The 20,573-nt window shown below is 37.5% G+C and overlaps 1 long non-coding RNA gene across 1 annotated transcript; it reads left to right on the plus strand.

Moving 5' to 3' along the window:
* Positions 1 to 1,865: 1,865 nt before the first annotated feature.
* LOC107202409 lies at positions 1,866 to 6,131 on the plus strand. Its single transcript, XR_004496456.1, has 3 exons — positions 1,866 to 2,026; positions 4,807 to 4,925; positions 5,613 to 6,131. It is a non-coding gene; the product is annotated as an uncharacterized LOC107202409 (long non-coding RNA).
* The last annotated feature ends 14,442 nt before the right edge of the window (positions 6,132 to 20,573 follow it).

Here is a 20,573-nt window from a genome sequence, read left to right on the forward strand (position 1 = left end):
GTATCTGCTTCTCTTTATTTTATATTCTAAAAGAGTTCCAATGCAATATTTCACCAAAAGGAAGGAGTTGGGATTTTATGTGATCTCATTTGCATGCACAGTGTGCCTTGTCTTGTAAGAATATATTTGACTTGCTTCTTTTTTTTTGTTAATATGTTTCACTATTAGAAATGATGGCTCATAAAAAGATTGGGGTTTTGTACTGCAGTCTTCAATGTGGACAAACCAAGAAATATATTCCTGAAGTTTCATTTTTCACCCTTCAAAAATTGTTTTGGTTTTTTTATGTCAGCGTGTCTAGAAGAGTCATGTAACTACCATTGAATGGCACAGTCGGGAAAACTATATTCTCCAGATGCAATAAAAGTTACTGTATTTTATTTCTTATTTTCTGGGGAGGAAATGACTTCTAAAAGTCTCCTTTGATTTTTCAAGAAATAAAAAAAAAAAAGAGATAAATTAGTTCCTGTAAATGATGCATTTCTACAGCATTCCTTTTAATAAAAATATGCCATTTCAGAAGAAGATTTTCTAATTGCAATGTTTTCCTTTAATTAGATTTAATCATATATTTTGTAGCACATTGAATGTGTACATATGGGTGTTCAATAAAATTCTTATTACTCTCATCTCTCTTAAAGGTACATATAAACACAGAATAACAAACCACATTTCACCAAAATTATAGTAATATTTTTAAATTAGCGGCAGATTTCAGTTCAGTCATGATAAAAAGCTTAGTTTTGCTTCCATGTAACTGTTTGGATAACTTTGATACAGCTGTGAGTATTTAGAGGAATTCTCAAACTTTTAGTTTGGTTAACTCTACAATACTACATACTATTGATAGCAACAGTAAAAATTTCCTGTGGGCTAAAAGTAGACCTGAAGAGATAATGTAATTATGAAATAGCTTCAAATACATTGAAATACATTTGAATTCTTTGGTGAAATACTCTGGTGCTTTCTAGAAATGTGCTTTGCAATCCATGGCAATTGCTATTCTTTCAAAATGTCAAAATATATTTTAGAAGATACTTTATCTGAAATAATATTTTGTCTTTTGTCTAGCTTATTGCCTCTGTTAATTTCTTGGACTGTATGAAGAGGAAGAGATTTAATTTGGATCCATGATAACTCCTCAAAATCTAGACACTGCAGTACATATCACCTTTATGAAAATCAATAAAGCTCTTCTCTTACATTTCACAAATTGTAAAGTTGTTCTGTAATACAAAATAGGTATTAGATCCCTTGAAAAGGGCTGTTTGAAAATCTTGTAAAAGAAAGTCCTTCCCCCACCCCCAAGCATTCATTTATTATACTTCGAAAGGGTAGATTTTCAAGGTATTGCTCTCCATCTGTATTTGAAGAATTAATCAACAGCTTTAGATGGATTCCATTTTCTTTGAATCATCAAGGAGAAAGTGTTTAAGGCCAGCTGTCAAATCCATTTCTTTTTTACTTAGGCTGGATAAAGAGAGCTTGTGATTTTCTTGCTGGCCTTGCACAAAAGTGAATCTGCATATGAACACACAGAGGTTTTGGAAGATTTAGGTTCTGATTTCTGCAGGCTAGGAAATGCAAGTGGCATTTTTAGAGTTGTTGAATTTTTGACTTGACAATCTGTTGTTGAATGAGTTTTTCTAAAGCTGTTTAAGGTCAAGCCCCAGAGGAAAATGTCTTGATATTAATGTGTCCATTTTTTACAGCACTACTAATGCAGTACAAAAGACAATATGTCATGCAATTTATTTTCAAGATGACATATCTTTATTTATAAGAAAATGATGTCATGTGTGGCATGGATATGCAATCATTTTTGTGTTTTCCATATTTCCTTCTCATCTTCTGGCCAGCAGAGAAGTCCTGACAACAAGCCAGGTCTCTGGTTACTCTTTCCCACATGCCTCAGTTTCCAGCCTCATGTCATTAATCCAGTGCTAAATCAGGAAAAGGCTGAGGTAGAGTTGGGAAGGCTCTTGGTGCTACATGTGTTCCCTGAAGTCCATCCTCTTGCCAAAAGGTAAGATCACATTCTCTACAAGCTGGAGTCCTAATATCAGTTTGTCCTACCTATTTTTAAAAACAACCAGTAATAGAGACTCCATAACTTCATGGCCAGTGCTACTTGTCAGTGTTTACTACTCTTATCTTTAGGATATGCATCAAGAGCTAATACAGTAAACTCCTTTGATTCTGCTTAATTCTATTACTTTTGTATTATCTTTTTCTTTGCTATTGATTAAAAAAAACAACAAAAAAAACCCCAAAAAAACAAACCAAAACAAAAAATCCACACCAAAACCAATCATTGAATCTTTTTGTAATTACAAATTCAGGAATATCTTTTTACCAGCCAAATTCTCTAAAGTGCCAAGTGGAGCAGGAGGACTATTTTAACTGGCCTATATTTAAGACTCCTATTTATACATCCCCGTATGATGTTTGCCTTTTTTGCACAATGCTGATTCATGTTCTTCTCGTCCACTGTGATTCTCAGAATACTTTCTGAGAGCTGCTGCCAAATCATTCATCTCCCTTCCTGCACATGTTCCTGGTCAAATGTGCCTGCCTCTGTTGAACTGAATTGGCATAGAAGGGAAAGGTCAGGTGGTTTCCACACAGTTGTCAGGACCTCTCTGAAACCTGAGCCACTTCACTGGTAGCCTTGCAGTCCCTCCAAGCTTGATACAATCTGAAAAATTAAAAATGTGGTTTCCAGTCAATTGCTCCATTGATTAGAGTGTCAGTTGCTGGGCAGCCCTTCTGCAGAGCAGCAGTCAATACCTCCTCCTCCTCCTTTGGCAGGGAAAACCTGATCATGACTTTGAGAATAAAATTTTCCTAACACTTTTGTGCTTATTTCACAGATGTTTAATGTAGACCATTTTCCCTTCTTTGCTACAAGGAATGTGGGTCTGTGTCAAATATTCTGTGTACACAAAACCTATAATAGCCACTGCTTCTCCTCTAGCTATAAGGATTGTTGCCCTAGCTCCAAATGGTTTTTACTTTTCTTTCCATTTTGAACAGCCAGCATATCAGCAGACTGAGAAAAGGAAATGAAATTAAACAGGGAAAATCTTTGCTTCAATCAGTATGTTGCCCCAAACATCTGAGTAATGTGTTTAGGAATACCATGCAAAGTCTAAGCTGACAATTTGCTACCCTTATCCAAAGGTGTGCAATAATTCATTGCTTACCATAGAGAAATTTGGGCAAATGCTGTGCATAAACAGCTGGAGATGTGACACTTATCAGCAGGTTGAGCTGGTGGGGTGTACTTCACAGAAAAAAAAAATAACCTGAGTAACTGTGCCCAGCTAACAGGTGATAGCTGCTGGAGGTGACAATAACAGGTCATGTTACAGCACCAGGAGACCCAAGAATACCTAAGGAGGAAAAAGTCTAGTGGGCTGGGCTCCAACAGAATGTCCAGAAAACTTCCTGTCTTGTGGGAGCTCTCTGCTGTATTTGGCATTGCCAGAAATGTCCTGGAATATCCAGCTACAGATTGGTGTGTGAAGTCCAAGAAGGAAGCTGATGGCAAAAAGCTTGAGAAAACTAAAATGGATGAGAAGACAAGAAAATTCAGTGAAAACTCAAGCATTCCAGAACACATAGGTCGGAAAAAAAGAAGTGGTATATAAGGTATTTGTATGACAGAATAAGTATCTGCACAAAAAGCAAACCAGCAGAGATCTTGTAAAGAAAATGTTAATTGGTGTTGCAAGCTGAATCTAGACAAGTACACCTAATAAATAATAGAACACTTATCCATTAAAAACATGTATGTACTGGGGTCTCCATCAATGGCAATTGTGAAAACTGGACTAGTTTTCAAACTAGTTTGTTTTCTACAAGTTGGGCTGTAGCTCAGAAGTGACATGAGTCATGTTCTGACTTTAGTTCTGTTCATGCACAGTCAGATCCAATGTAATTACCATGTTTCAGTGTGGGTAGTGGTTGTTGTATTGCTTTCCTCTAAGAGAATGGGTTGAACAGCAGAGCATCTCTCTAGAGGGAATCCAGGCACACCTGTAGACAACTGCTTTTAAAAGAAGATAGAAGAAAGTATCAGAGCAACCTGTGAGGTGAGAAGCACATAGTGACAACTATCAGATCCGGAGGAGGAACACAGAAAAACAACTGGGGGTGGAACACCTGTTCTGTGAAGTAAAAGCTACAAGAATTGGGGTTATTCAGCCTAGAGTAGAGAAGTCGCTGGCAAGACCTTACTGCAGCCTTTTGATTTATAAAGGAGTCTTATAAGAAAGAGAAAAACATTTTACAAGGCCCTGTAGTGACGCAACAAGGGGTTATGGCTTCAAATTGGAAGATGGTAGATTTAGGTTGGCTATGAGGAAGAAGTTTTTTTGGAACAGGTTGCCCAGGGAAGTAGTGGATGCCAAATCCCTGGGAGTTCTCAAGGCCAGGTTTGAAAGGCATTTATGATTCTGTGTAAGTCACAACAGGGTTTCTGGGAAGCTGGTGTCAGATGATAGCACAACATCCCCAGGAAGTTAATTTTTTCCTGTTTCTTCTGGTGCAACATATTGAACATAGCACTTCAAATTTTACTATGCACAGTCATGGAAGATCAGTAATAGGAAGTATGTAATTAAAAAGATGGCCTCTTTCAAACACAAACAGAGTTGCTTGGCTATCTTAAGAACACTTTACTAACAGCAACAGTGGAAAGTGGGATGGCTAAAGGATGATGAACCCAAAGGGCAGTATCTAAGAAGCTTTTTATCCAGAAATACTGAGCAGTTTCTAAACAGCTTTTTATTGAATTTTCAGGAAGAATGAGACTCGCATTAAGATATCTTACCTTGTTGAACCTAGTTATTACCACTCCCTGTGACCCAGTAAGACACAAAAGGAAGGATATGCGAGTTCCAAATCTTACTTCAGCAGCTGTGAGTACCTGTTATAACCTATGGAACACCTCTGACAGGACCAGAGCAGCCCTCCTGGGATATGCAATAGCATTGTGTTGGAGCTCTTAGTAGGAGAAAAGTGAGAGAAATGCTTTTAAATGCTGGAGGGCTTTGAAGGTGGGTTGGTTTTTTTCATTAGACTGGAACATTACAAAGGCCCACAGCTCCTTCACTATTGTGAACTTATTCCTTAGATTTTGTTACACATGAACCATTCTGTTCAGTGACAAAAGAATAAAAGATGGCGTGGGGTTTTGGGTTTTTTTTTTTGCTGATGGATATAAACCAATGAATCTTCTGTCCCTTTTTAGCTCTGAACCAGCAAATTGCTTGATTTATGCAGCTCTGCCTTTGGCATTGTTAAGAAACATACAGATGAGAGTAGCTGGAGAAGCCTCTGCTGCAGCACAGTTTTTCACCCCCTAATGCCACAGAGCAGATCCCACATAAAGAAGAAGCTTTAACAGTCAGGGACCTTATTTTCATTCTTTGTGCTATACAATTGGGTTCCAAGTGCTCATTTACTCACACAAAATCATGGGAAAATGTTAACTGCCTACAGGAGATTGTCTTTTTCCACTTACTATCTTTCTCTTTCCTCATTCCTCCTATTCCCTCCCTGCACCCCTCCTCCCCCACTAATTTTTGCAGTTTTGTGTGGTGCAGGATGCATTTTCGATTGTGAGCAAATGTGAGAGCTGCACAGAGCAGAAGGCTTAGGAAAGCATCTATTTGCCATCTTCTCCCGGGGAGCTAACTGCTGTCCTGCAGCCCATGGGGCATCCTCCCTTTCCAGCTACCAAAGCTCAGACTGAGGAGATGGACACAAGCTGCATTCCCTCTATTCCTGACCTGCCTGGATAAATGGAGAGAGTGTGAAAATGAAAGCCATATTGTGCCAAACCTGAAATGCAGATGGGTCTTTTATCAGTGCACTTCCAAGGAAAAGAGTTGGAATGTATGGCTTAGGTGAGCTAGAAAGCCACAATGCAGGTACCCAGCAACTTGGGAAACCGTAGCAAGGGACAGAAAAGAGATCAGTCTGTGTTGTATAACCATCTCTCTGTAATATTAAAGATATCCATTTTATCTAGCAAAGGCCAAGACATTTTTCTTATTCTTTCAAAATATTGAGTGAATTCACAAATTACTTTCAAGAACCCATTTGTATTCATTTTCTTTTTCTAAAATAAACTTGTCTAGGAAAAATTATGAATACCACATTCATTACAATAGAAACTTTTGGAAGACATAGTTTGCCTGATACATTTCTTTACACCCAAAGAGTATGATAAGATAAATTCCATTTTCAAGTTTCTGAATTGTATAACAGTCACATTAATTTCAATAGATAAGCCACAGCAAGAAGCATTTCCTATAAACTCTTCTAGTTGTTTTGATGTACAGTAGAAAAACTTACTGGAGATTAAAATGCAATCTGTGCATTTTTTTGAGTTTTTCATTATATTCTGCAGTTTGCTTTTTTTTTTCAATAATGCATCAAAGTTTAGAACCCCTTGTGTCTGTGACCAACAATAGCAAAGGAGCAGTGTTTGCAGACAACTTTGATTCCAGTCAAGGCCACCTAACTTTGGCCACCTGTTTTATGGCTGTGGGAACAATAAAGTCCCTTCTATGTTGCATAAAACGCACTAAATATATTCACTACCAGCACAAAACTGTTGTGGCAGGCAGTGTTGGTCAAGGTGCCTTGACCTTCCCAGGGAAGCGCCTCCTGTGGGACTCTCCCTGGATGCACAGGCACACCTGCCTTGCCCCAGTGATTCAGCTGCAGCCCTTACAAGGGTTGTTGGAATCACTGCTGCTCCTCGGGTGATGACAGAGAGAGACAGGAGTCACCATGTGGGGTTCCACAGTGGGCTTTATTCTTCCTCTCTGCGAAGGAGTCATGGGATGATGACAACAACCCCAGGCTCCGAGAGAGCAGGGATTATATAGAGAAGGTAGGGGGTGGAGCAAAACACCAGGGCCAATGGTCTGAGGGTTCAGGGGCAGAACAAAGGGGAAGGACCAATGGGGAACGAATTATGTACATATAGGGGAAAGGCATGCTGGGAGCAAGTTAACAAATCTCCATAACAAAAAGATCCTCAACTGAGGCCTTCCCTTCAAGGGAGCATGATAAGTGAAGGCCTATGAGCTCTTCCTCCAATGGAGAGTGGCCACAGTGTTGGCTGTCTTGTTGGCCCCCACGTGAAATAAGAAATTATGAGGAAAATGTTGAGAAACAGCAAAAAGCACTAAAAAAAGTCTCATATTTACAACTTCATAGCCTAGCCCAGTGAGAATATATGTTCTCATTGGATGCAAAATGGGCATGAAGTGAACTGCTACATGACTGATCTAGGAACAGTGTGAAACCCGTGGCTGGCAGTAACCTTTAGGAGATGCAGCATCATACATCCAATCTACACACCTACTGGAGGAAAGGGAATATGTAAGGGAGCCCTGGTGTCTCCAGTTAGTAATAGTGAATGGGTATAAGTTTCTGCTCCTTCTGTTGCAACTGCTTGACTTGCAGACCCACTTGACAAAGGGGGGACTTCTCAATTCTGCTCCACTAGAGAGAATTACTATAAATAATAACTTTGTAGAGTTTTTCTTAATTTGCAACAAATCCAATGAAATCTTTAGTTTACATTTAAAAGTAGGCTTTCTACTCCCCAAAGCAATGGAGAAAAATAACGGCAAATCTACTTTGGCAATCTAAAACAAAATAAGAGTTTTCATTGTTTTTTTCACATGTTATTCCTATTTTCTGTTTCTTCCTCAACAATTCAGAAAATCAGATTTCTGGCATTAACACAAAACTAACCTGATAGTCCTAACAATGTTCAGAGTGCAATTTTCTCCAAGCATTGTGCAGTATTTTCTTGGCTACATTCAGCACTAAATATCTGCTAGGTATGGAAGCAGAACTAATACCATTGTTATCATATCTGGGAGATACAACAATTTCAAATCTAAGAGCATCCCTAATTATATTATATTTCTGTCGTCTTGCCATCCTCATCTTTTGAAGGGACTGCAAATAGAGAAAATCCTTTCAACTAGTGCAAACACACACAAAAAGCATCTGTGGGACTCAGCACAGCCTCATGACAGGAGAACCTTGTCATACCTGAGGTCAAGGGCACATTTCTCTTCACCCTGATTTTATTTTGCTGGAAATTCCCGTGAGCAGAAAACTTCACTAAAATAAATAAATAAATAAATACAAAAACCTAAACCTGACAAAACAAAGAGCTTACAGTTGCATTTAAGCCACAAATTGGAAAAAAAAAATCCAGCTGCATCTGAGAGGTGATTGAGATAATTTGGTTTTGGTTTTGGTTTTTGGTTTTGGTTTTTGTTTTGCTTTTGTTTTGTTTTGTTTTATTTTCACTGTTTTCTGCACCTTAAGAAGTTTATTCTGTAGAAGTTTGTTTAGCCTGACTGGAACTGAGTTTGTGAGAGGTGTCAAGGAATATGATCGGTATCACTGAGTAAACAGAAAAATGGGTTCTGACTATTCCTGTCACCTCAAACACCTTCTGTGCAATACAATACATTTTAAGTGTCTTTTCATAGACCCTTGAGATTACAATAAAAGTGCATAATTGTCTATAACTCAAATATGGAATAGCATCACTCAATATTTATGTTGGAAGGGACCTCTAGACTAGAGGTTCAAGGCTTTACTGCTCAAGGCTTCAAACTGAGAGCAATTTGCACAGGGCCTTGTCCACTTGAGATTTGAATACTTCCATGGAGGCATATTCTACTTGCTCTCAACAGAGAAATCTGTTTTCCTGTTCAAATAGTAAAAAGATAATACCTATATGAAAGAAATTAACCTTTTTTTCATGTTTTTGCACAGTATCTAGCACAGGTACACTTCTAGTGTACTGATGCTATTTCACTGTAAGTAATCAAGACACAATAGAAATGTTATTGAAATGCATTCAAATGCAATAATCATTTATATACTACTGCACTGTCTCATATTTACCACAGAGAAACTCAAGATTTAACTGGAAGCAATGATAAATTCTGCCCTGTGTGCCTATGAGTTCTCTCTGCTGTGGTGTTACAGCCACTGCCTGCTCCCAGAGTTCATTCACATGGCACCAAAAAATCTCTTTTCCTCATACTGGCTATTAAGGAAGAAAGGCTATATTTTAAGACAGTGACTTTCCAAGGAAGCTCTTCTGGGATGGTCACACACCATTTTGCTGAATTGGCACTTGTTAAAATCAAAAAAGTGAACACAGTTAGGATTATCACACTACCAAAAACTCCTCATTCCTGGAAAATTCCATGGACAGCTTGACTCAGACATGAAAATACTTATGTCCCAAACATATCTCTGGAGCACAAGGCCTCATTTTACACCTACCTAATGTTGCACTGGGGGATGCTGAGCACCTCCAACTGATGGTGAGCCATGGAAAATAAATGTACTTTGTGTATGACCATAAGTCTCCGAAACAGAATTCTGCTTGGAACAGTCCAAGGTCCTTTGTTTCTAAAACAAGCATCCTTCTGTGTTTGCTGGAAGCCAAGTTTCTTAATGGTCTATCACACTTGTAATTTCCCATTTAAATTAATGGAATAGTAGCAACATTTACTTTAATGGCTCCCATAATATGCAGTATCATTTCTTGCGTAAGTTGCTTCACATAGCTAATCTGCTACAGCACAAAATTATACCAAAAAACTATTTATTCTAATGGTATTTAATGAAAGAGATTTAGTTTTGCTCTTTACTTCTTGGGAAATCTGCCAGTCTACTATCCAGCACAGGGCCTGCCTTTATTGATGTGCATCTTATATGGCAAATGAACAGGGTGGTCTTATAGAATTTGTGGAATTCTGCTGCAGTTTTTTGGGGGGTTTTTTTGGTTTTTGTTAGCATTCCTGCTGCCACGTGTGATGCTCAGAAATATGCTAGTATAAGGGAATATGCTGTTCACAAATCCATCATTTGTGCTAGAAGGCAAAGAATAGAGGAAATGATGAAAATGTATATTCCAAAATAACAAAGATCTTCTAACCCCATGACAAACAGCTACAGCCACTAATCAAAAGTGGTTGCTTTACTGTAATAACTGGAACTTAACTGCTCACCACCCTGAAAGATGTGGAGCAAACTCAGTGCTCACAGATAAAGCATGAGACCACCAAAAACCAGCCATTTCTGGACTGGTTTCCTGAAGCAGAATGTACAATACATCAGCAATCACACAGAAAAAGAACTAGAAAACACTGAAAGGAACCAAATTTCAAGGTCCCCAAGACCTTGAATGTCATCTTCAAATGTATCATTGCGCACTTAAATTACTGTCATATCTGCAGGCTCCAGTCAAATGAAGGCCCATTTCTTTCATGTTTTTACTGATTCAAGAAATCAGTATTCTGCTTGTAAATTCATAATCCATACATAATCTAGAGCCATTTGGTTTCAGGCTATTTGGCATGAAAGTGCTGTTTTATGTTATTGGTCTTCTCCCCCTTGAGCTGGAGTCAGTAAACAGATGGCCAAGGACTTCATGAGAAAATGAACCAGAGCCAAGAAACATATTCAATGAGGCTTATTCAATCTCTGATTCATTGATCTGGTGCACTGGAAGATGTGGGGACCCTACTGTGACCACTGAAATGAATATGAATTGCAACATCAAAATCTCCCTCTATTCAAAGTGCATATTTTCTATGCAGCTAAATTAGCTACAAACATATACACAACACAGGCTGCCCTTCTGAATCTGACCTTCACAGGACATTCTTTATTAAATAGCTATTGTACATGTAGAAACTATAAAGGACACCATACCCTAACATAACCTACTCAAGGTTAGTGTTTGCAGAGTTAGAACATTATTCAATTGGTTCTAATTTTCTCCCACATTCAGCCTATGTTTCCCAGCCATTCCAGACATAGAACAGTTCATTAAAAAAACAAAAACAAAAAATTAAACAAGAAAAAAACCCCCACTCCCTTTTTACCTTTTTGTCATAGTAGTGTTCAATGAACCCTAGGCAGAGACTAAAACAGGTCTGAAAAACACTGGGTTTATAAGTTATTATCTCAGAGACTTGCAAATATGCAAGGTAGGATCCTTACTGCCCTGTGGAGCTCAGCTGCAGAGGAGGGAATAGGTAAAGTACTTCATTCTCACAGCATCCTGTCTTATTTATACACTAAAGTTTTGCTGTGGAGTTTGAAGACACACCTTTGAGTCATCCACATGTTCCTAGGGATTTAAGGAAACTGGATGCAGTAATAAATTCTCTGCTCTTTTAACTCCCTCCAAGTCAACAGAACTAAGCCATCAGAAGTTGCTGCCTATAGTTTTTAAGGTTAGCAAGATCCCAATGTGCTGTTCTCTTACATGACACAGATCACAGAATATCCTGCCTGCAGAAGAAATTTCTTTTTGTGCTAAACAAGCTACATCTGTCAGCCTGAGTATCCCTGTGCATTTCAGAAGGACGTGTGCTCCTGATTACAATTCCCAGGCAGTTTTGAATTTGCCATTTTCCAAAGTGAATTATTCTCCTGATTTATTAATCAGCGTGATCTTAATTTTAACAGATTTAATAACTGCAGACTCACTATCTCAGAAATGGGGTTTGAAGGGACCAGTAATGATTCAGAGTTAAAATAACAAGCAGTTACAGCATAGGCTTACATACAAAAACTTTGTAGTTGGAGAATGTAACAACTTACACTTACAGAAGGAAAATCATAGCACTCACCAGTTTATTACATGCAGTTCTTATGAGGGCTCTGTGGAAAGTGACTTTACCTCATTAGGAACAAGTAAGCTATAAAAGGTATGTGATGAAATAAAGTGGGTTTACTGCAAATAATACATAAAATAATGGCTGTTGTCGTAAAGTGGAGCAACTGCAGGTCTTGACACATGATTATTACATATTATATTAAAATGAATATATTTACTTGATAGAGAAGGAATGTGCTATTATCATAAAAGATGGATGTTATTATATCTAACCATCAGTATTATTTCAACATCTTAAAAAAAAAATCTAATATTTTTGTATTTTTCAAATTTTGTGTAAGACATGTTCAATATCCTGGAAACAACTTGTACAATTTCTTCCTGCTTCTGTAGAAGTGTAATTTTAAATGGGACTTCTAATTAGGTCAAACATGTTAAAAAAATCTGGAAAGGCTGAAATCCTGCCTAAATGAGGACAGCTCTTCTTTGATGTGGTAATTAAGTTTTGGTAGAACTATAGCAATAATTCAGAAGCCTGAAGAGCAGAGACAGAAAATGTTTGAATGGTCAAATGTTTTATTAACATACTGAGTAGAAAGGAAAAAGAGGAAAGAATTTAGTGGTAGGAAAAAAAAAAGACAGAATACTAAAGACAAGAAATGAAGAGAGAACAAAATACTGTGAAGGAAAAGGAAAACAATATAAAGGAGAGAGACACAAGGAGAAAAAACTGATGCACGAGAAAAGGGAAAAAGAGGAGGAGAAGAGGAGATGAGATCTGGATGGCAAAATGGAAAGTAAAATGAGATGGAAGCATGTGACAAGAAAGAAAAGTGAAAAATGAAGTTTATTTTTAGAAGTGTGTGTGTCAGCAGCATCTGGAAGGTGAGGAAATCCAAAGCAACAATAGCAGAAAGTGACAATTATCTGTTAGAGCAAGGCTCTCAGTACCTCCTGTAGGAAAACTAATAAAATGTCCAGATAACAATCTGCGTATGCTCACAGCTTGACTGCAGGAACTCTTGCCATCCCTTATAATAACACAGTCTACCAGCATCTACTTGAGGTAGGTATCATTTTTTGTCATTTCTCCACTGAACAGCCAGTGATATGGGAACACAATGGATTTCTGCCATTCACATAACACCATGCAATATGTTTTATTGTTGCCAAGGTCAGAACTCTGATCCAATAACTCCCAGGCTTCCAGCTCATGTTCATGCTCCGTAAAAAATCACTTTGAATCATGACAGGACAATAAGAAGATCGCTAGCAGGCAATCTTATCAGCAAAACCATCCAACATGGACAATTTAAAGATTTCTTTGTACAGCACCGGCTACAGTAATCATCTAAGGATGGTGCTGTGTGAAAAATATGCAACAAATTAGCAGTATCAAAAGCTTAAAAAGATTGCCAGGCAACCATGGGTTTGCATCATTCAGAGATTGCTTCGTGCAAAGGCACTTTATTCTGACTTGGTTGATTACAGCCTTTCTCCATCACCCATACACATTAGGAGCTGAAAATGGGGTTACCACCTGCCTGCTCCATTAGTAGCAAGATAATTCCTACTTCTCATTCTTTGTTTTGCATACTCTGGGATGTGCCCGAGAGTAGGAGAAGAGAAATTTCAATAGTGAAGCCTAATTGCCATTTCTTTATGATTTCAACTGGAAAAACTGTTTCACAGAAAGAAGTACTCAGTATCCCTGGGATGAGGATATATGAGGATAGAAAACTAAACCTTTTCAACTAGGTTCTGTGTACATCCTTCATCCATATCATGATTAGCTATTCTGAAACAGGACTGATATGAGCAAAATAGGACATCTCTGCATACCAGAATTCTCAACATTAGTTGAAACAGCTTCCTGTTATTACTTTCGTTGCCACTTTTGTTACCATTTTTATGATGCTTTTGGATTTCACTTAGTCTCATCATGGCACATGCTTTTGAAAATTGGCCTGCAAGTTGTGATAAACTTGCATTTCATGGTGCAACCATGTCCTTGGTATGGTGAGACTTTCAACTTGTGCCTCCTGAAGCTTAAGAGTACTGGGAAAAGCAACAGTGATCAGCATGGACAAGAAGACAAACCACATCTGGTCAGTATCTAGATCTACTGTCTTGGAAGCATAAGGTTCATAAGCAATTCTTTCTAAAAGATCTGGTGAGCAACCATCAAGAACAGAAATAACATTTTGAGGTCCTCAGGTATCCAGGGAAAAGATTTAAATTTATGACTTTAGTTCTAATCTGGTATTTTGATGTCTGAGAAGTAACAATAAAATTTAAAATGTCTTAGTTTTCTCTTCTTCCACCTTGCCCAGGAGCAGGTGGAAATTAGCTCACTTCACATTCAGAACTATCTAATTGGAGCCTAGGAAAATCTAGCATTAAAAAAACTCTCAAGACTGAGAGGCTGTCTTGTTTTTACGTACAAAGTTACATAACTAAAATTTATTACATATTGAAGGAAAAAAAAGCATTCAGAATCACATTAGGGATATGACATCTTTGAACAATCTCAAGCCTCAAAACACAGTCCATCAAGACACTTCACCTATGCAGGCTGCTTCAAAGCTGTTGATCTCACAGGTTTTGCCTCTGAACAGTGAGCTCTGGCCATTTTCAGGGGTTGAGATGCACTGAGCTGCTGCTGATTTTTTTATTATTTAGAGGGTTGTTGTGCAAAAATTTTTAAAATGTGGCAACATAAGGCAGGCCAAAGGGGTGCCAACAGAAGAATTCCACATACAGGCTTCTCTACATGGACCAGGGAGATCATTTCACTAATATACACAGGGGTAAGATACAATTAAAATGTTTAAAAATTGGGCTTCTATAGTATATTCATATTGTTCTTACATTGTTTGGCTTCAAATACTTGTTTTTAACATTTTTCAGCACCATATGTATATATAGACATATAGAGACAGGTGTAGATAGGTATATAGATACATAGATATATAGATATATCTTTCTTCACTGACTGGTTGTAATCAGAATATTTTTTCATCAGTTGAACTTAAAAAGAAACACACTTCCTAAGAAGAAGGAACAAGAATCACCATGGTAGTAAATTCACTGGAAGATATTCAGTATACAATTAGTAAATCAATACTAATGATGTAAAAAATGTAGAAAAACATTGTTCACAGTTGCATTTTATCTTCTAGTAGAACAATATTGGCTGCACCAAAATAAAGGAAAGTGAAGGGAAAACTTACATAACAGATAACACACAATAATTATTAACTATTGCATTACTGATTACAAGAAAAGAAGACACAGCCTTAGAGAATACATTAGTTTTCACTTTTAACTCATGCAAAAATCAATCAAATGCACTTGTGTATTTTGTAGAAGAAAAGAGCACCCACAAAGCACTGATTGAAAAATATTTGTTCCTGAGGACCCCAGTCATTAGTCCACCCAAACCAGTGCAACGTTGCAGTGATGGCAGTGGAAATACACTGTCCATATGTGGCATCAAGCACTCTACAGCACAGATGCTGTTCTCAGTCAAGGGACTTTCAAAGTGATCTGGAAGTGCAGAGCTTCCAAAGCAAACTAGACAGTCCTTTTGTCATGGCTTGGACTATCCTGAAAGATGCCACCTTACATCCCTACACACCAAACATAAATTTTAATGTTTAGAGCATGTCCAAGAGACCACTATAAGCATTCTAATTATTTTTTTATTATTATTTTAATTTTGAGGCAGCCTGAAATGTATTTACCCAGGTTAACAATTAATGGGATGACAGTGGTTCAGAGTCCCAGTAGTCACTGAAGCTAAACACACTTTGTACACACTTTGTGTACAGGTCTTGAACTTGTTTTCTTAGTCTTGTCCTGGTTCACTGACTACAATGCAAAAGGACCTTTACAGATATCTGGTTTTCAAGTCACTTTTTTTATAAGACTGATGGGTACTTTTTCAAGATATTACTTTGAAAAAATCACAGAAAATTATAAGTTATCTTCAAAATGTTGAACTTCAGTTAATCCTCAGGAAATTACGGCATTACTCTATGGTACATTACTGCAAAGAGTAGCATACCTCTACCATTTTCATTTTGTGCTTTGTTGTTGTACTTGTTATTATTTGGTATTTCTTTTTCTTCTTAAGCACAGATGCTTTTTAAAGCTCACAGACTTTAATAGCATTTTCTTATTAGACAAAACTTGTGAATTGTGATAGGAGTTTTACAATAGCAGATAAACAAAATGGTTCTAGAAAATAGATTCAGGTTTTCCCAGATCATCACATCTAAAATTGGAAAAATGAAGTCTCAGAAACAGTAGAAAGGGAGATATTGTTCTTTTATATCACACAGTTTTGAATTAACAAAAAATGTAGGGCATACTTCATACAAACAAATTAAACCACCACATTAATTTTAAAATAAATGCATCAAATATTATTATGTGTATGTTCTATTATTCCTGTCATCTTCAATAAATCTGAATTTCCCTTTTATTACTTTTTTCGAGATATTTATGAGCTACATATTAAAGAGAATTAACTGCTTTGTACTATTCTCTGCTTCTCTATGGATTGTTGTGGAAAAATAATACCAAGCAACAAACACAATGACTGACCTCTGACTCCTCACAAATGAAGAATTTCAAGGAGCTGCTAAAAACTTGGGAAATGTTATTCACATTTCTTCAGTGTGAAAATACAGTTATAGGAAGGTTAAAATGCTGGTTCAGATTTACACTACAAGATAAAAACAGAACTGGAAAGAAAGCAAGCATCATCTTTTCCCTAAGGTGTAAGCCTTCTCACCTTCACTGCTCTTGTTAGCATCTGATACTCCTATGTAGCTGGAACTATATTTGGATATTGACTATAATTGTGAGCTACCAGCTGCTTTAGATCAGAACTTTGACATTTATTCTGGGCACTGCCTTATCACAAGATCTGTCCAGCTCACTTTCGGCTTCAGAGAAAACCATCCTTTTGACACACTGGCAATTCTACCCATTTTACAATGGGATGTCATTCATGATCCGGTGTTGATCTGCAATGGACAGTTGAGCTCCATTCATTTCAAAAAACAGAAATAATGAGTTGGTAATAACTAGGCTGAAAGCTGCTGCAATAGATATGGTATTACTCAGAGAAGGCAGGAGGCACAGAAGTCAGGCAAGCAGCTCAGAAGAGATGTTGAGGGAGTACAGGCTCCATTCCCACATCTGCCCATAGAAAACTCTGCATTTCAATTTCTATGGAAGAGAAACAGAGGAGATGACAAAAAAAAGTAATTTGCAACATACTCCAAGGTCTATTGATAAAAAGTGTCCTGTGAAATCTGAGTGTTACAAATACCCATACCTGCATGAAGCAAAAAGGATTAAATCATATTTGTCTCTGGGGTCACACAGCACCAACCCTTGAACTTTACTGAAGATGTCTGTCATGCTTAAATCCTGACATTTGATAGAATACTGACAGTCATCAAATGCAAAAACAAAAAGGTGGGAAAGGACTTCCTCCAAGATTTTTACCACTGTAAAAAAAAGTTTTATTCAGCCCTGCCAAAATGTCCCTTGCTGAAGCTGATAAGTGGACCCCTTTGTCATTGCCCTGTGCTTCTTTCTGGAGCTTTCCAGTTTTTCAGATCTGCTAAAAATACTGCCAAGAGTATTCAGTTTCCACCAGTCTCAATAATGCCACATGCAGAACAAAAAAAACACCTCCTCATTCTTCCATTCCCATCATTAACTGCTTCAGCCTTCTACACGGCACAGTTGTTCCCTATCAGATCTTCCATAATTTCCACAATGTTCTCACAGCTCCTGTTGCTAGCTACAAAGATTTGAATTCTCTAGAAGAAATCAGGTTTTAGAGTGATCCTTTCCTGCAGTCACCAAATAGCTCACATTTCTACGTACAGGCCAGCTGTTAAGGCTCAGCCCTTGAAATTTTAATCCATATGGGATCCAAACTTTTATGAGCTTAGATAAAATAAAATTAGGCCAAAACCACAGAGCAGTGAGGTTTTTAATTATTAAAAAATAAGAATTTTCATATGTCCATGTCCAGATGTATTGTTGATTTTTTTCCTGAAAAACTCAGTCCAAATATGCATAGCTTTTCTGAGACATGTTTTTATGGTAAGTTTCCCAACAGCTACATGTTGTCTCTCTCTTCTTAGTGCCTTTCTCTTCACAGAGGACAAAAACTAGATCTTTGCTCTTCTCAGAATTTCTCAGTTCTGAAACTTTCAGAAATGTGGTATCTTTTATATACTGTAGGCAGGCATACTGAAAGAAAGTTGCTACAATTTAATAAGCCTCACTTCTTTAATAACCAAGAATTAAGAATAAAGCAAAACTGGAAAATGAGAATGAAGACACTGTGAGAATTCTTTTTTAAAAATAATTTTTTAAGGTTTCATGGCTCTGCTTAGCCTTCTCTTACCATATTTCATGCTAATAAAAAGAAGGTTCTTTGGAGCAAGAACATATCTGCTTTGCTGCCTTACCAAGCTCAGTGGGGAGGAAAATCTGACAACTGGGTACTTTTTATAATAATTAATTACTTGCATCATCCACTGCTGAAGATTGTATGTCCCAGTGCACTAGCGCTCAGCAATATGTATGAAAATCTTGGAGGTCTGAGCCCACAGCTAAAGAATTGGAGTTCTCAGGAGATATATTTTCAATTAAAGCTATTAATGTTACTACTTCAGATACTTCAACAATAATTTGCTAAGACATGCAGGGTATCTCTGCTATAAAGAAAAGAGAGAGAAATAATTAATGTGCCCATTTTGATCTTCTAGTTTCCCCAAATTTATTTTCTTTGTTTTTTTCTAGAAAATTTAACTGGCAAACAAATCAGCAGTAAGTCAGCAGCTGCTCTGATGTTTCCTTAGTTACAAGAACAATGATGTAAGCAAAATAATTCCACTCTGCACTGCTACACAGGCCAGTACAAACAATTCAGTACAAAAAAAACCCAACTGATAGCGAGCTTTTCTTTTCCCAAATAGTCTTTGCTGTGTTTCAGTGCATCTCCATGAAGGAATAATTATTGCCAATAATTGGTAAATATTTTTAGTGCAACAATGTTACTCTAACCCAGACAAGATTCTGAAGCCCTTTATGAGAGTCCATGTACTCACAAATTGCAAAGATGGTCCCAGCTCTGAAAGCTTTCAGTTTAAATCAGTAAAACAGACAAACACCAGAGAAAAGCAGTACTATTTTGTCTAATTTTACATGTGGGTTACTAAAGCTTGTGAAATCCATAGAAATGTATAGAATCATAGAATGATTTGTGTTGGAAGGGACCTTAAAGATCATCTACTTCCAACTCCCCTTGCCATGCTTCCTGGTTCCTTAAAGCCCTATTCAGCCTGGCTTTGAACGCTTCCAAGGATGGGGCATCCACTTCTCTGGGCAACGTGTTCTTATGTCTTAACATCTCCTGAGAAAGGAATTTCTTCCTTATATTTAATCTAAACATACTCTCTTTAGGTTTAAAGCCATTACCCCTTATCCTATCACTACATACCCTCATGCAAAGCCCTTCTGCAGCTTTCCTGTAGGTCCCTTTTGGTTCTGGAAGGCTAATTTAACTACCAATGGTAAATTACACAGGAAATTATCTGTGTTTTTACATGAAGACCCTGATAAAAGAGGAGAAAACTCAACCATGCTACACTGGAGTGCACTGCAGTTGCACTCCAGTGCAACTGGAAATTTACAATTTGGAAATTTACAATTTCTTTGTGGAGCTATAGAGAGCAGTTTGAGGTTGACCACAGACTTTACCATGATGTAGCTTGAGGTGTTTAGAGGACTTCAAAAAGAACACAGGAGTCTCCTGACTTTCTCAGACCCACTTTAGACACAGAGGAGGCTATTAGGCCATGCATGCTGAAACTGAGTGTCTTTTCACCCAGCAGAGAGGAAAAAAACCCCTTACTAACTTTTTATATTTCCACAATATTTCAGATATGTTTTAAACCTAGGACTGAAATCAGTAATGCCAAGGCCATAAATGCTAAGGCTTTTCTTAGCATATGTTGCCAAACTTCATCTGCAAGGAGATGGGCACAAAATCCTCCAGGACACATCACTGCACTAACAGCCATACTTGGGGCTAAATTCTGAGAAAGCAGTTAAATATTTGAAGTGTACTCTAACCTCAACCAAATCTTAAGAGAGTTGTCAGTAAATAAGTAGAATATGAAGGTAGGCACAGAAAATCACTGAGTACCTTCCCTTCCTACAATGTTCAAAAATCTAACATAACACAATGTCCCTTTCTTTAAGAGAAATGTCTGGATGCTTGCTGTGGAGGGCACAGTCTGACTACCAATATTGCATTGCTTATAAAGCAAATAGCATGCTGAAATCCTGGGACTTTGTATTACTTGTTATCTATTTTTTTAATAGAAAATATATAATGACTCCTACTTGTGAAGAAATACAAAAATATCACATTTTACATTCAGTACTTACTTTTAGATTACTAATGGAAGTATTCTTTGGAGTTTTGCAGATTCATTTACATACTTATAAAATCATACAAGCATTTGCAATAAAAAATTAAATAAATGTTAAAGAATCTAGAATACACATTAGGCTTTTTTCACACTAACCTTTAGAAATGAAAAAGCCTACAGATGGCATGGCCATAGATGTCAGCTAGCTCCATGTGACCTAGGAATGAACTGGCTCCATCTGAAATTGAAGCCAAGGGAGAGAAGAGCTGTGAACTCCCAATTCCTGCTTCCACAATGGGAATTCACTGCTCTCAGTACAACACAGCAAGTAGTTTCTGACTACATGTGGGAGATGCAAATTTTTCAAGAGACTTCCTTAGCTGCTTTCCCCTTCCCTTTATCAT

This window comes from Parus major, chromosome 1 (assembly GCF_001522545.3).
Source record: "Parus major isolate Abel chromosome 1, Parus_major1.1, whole genome shotgun sequence".
NCBI lineage: Eukaryota > Metazoa > Chordata > Aves > Passeriformes > Paridae > Parus > Parus major.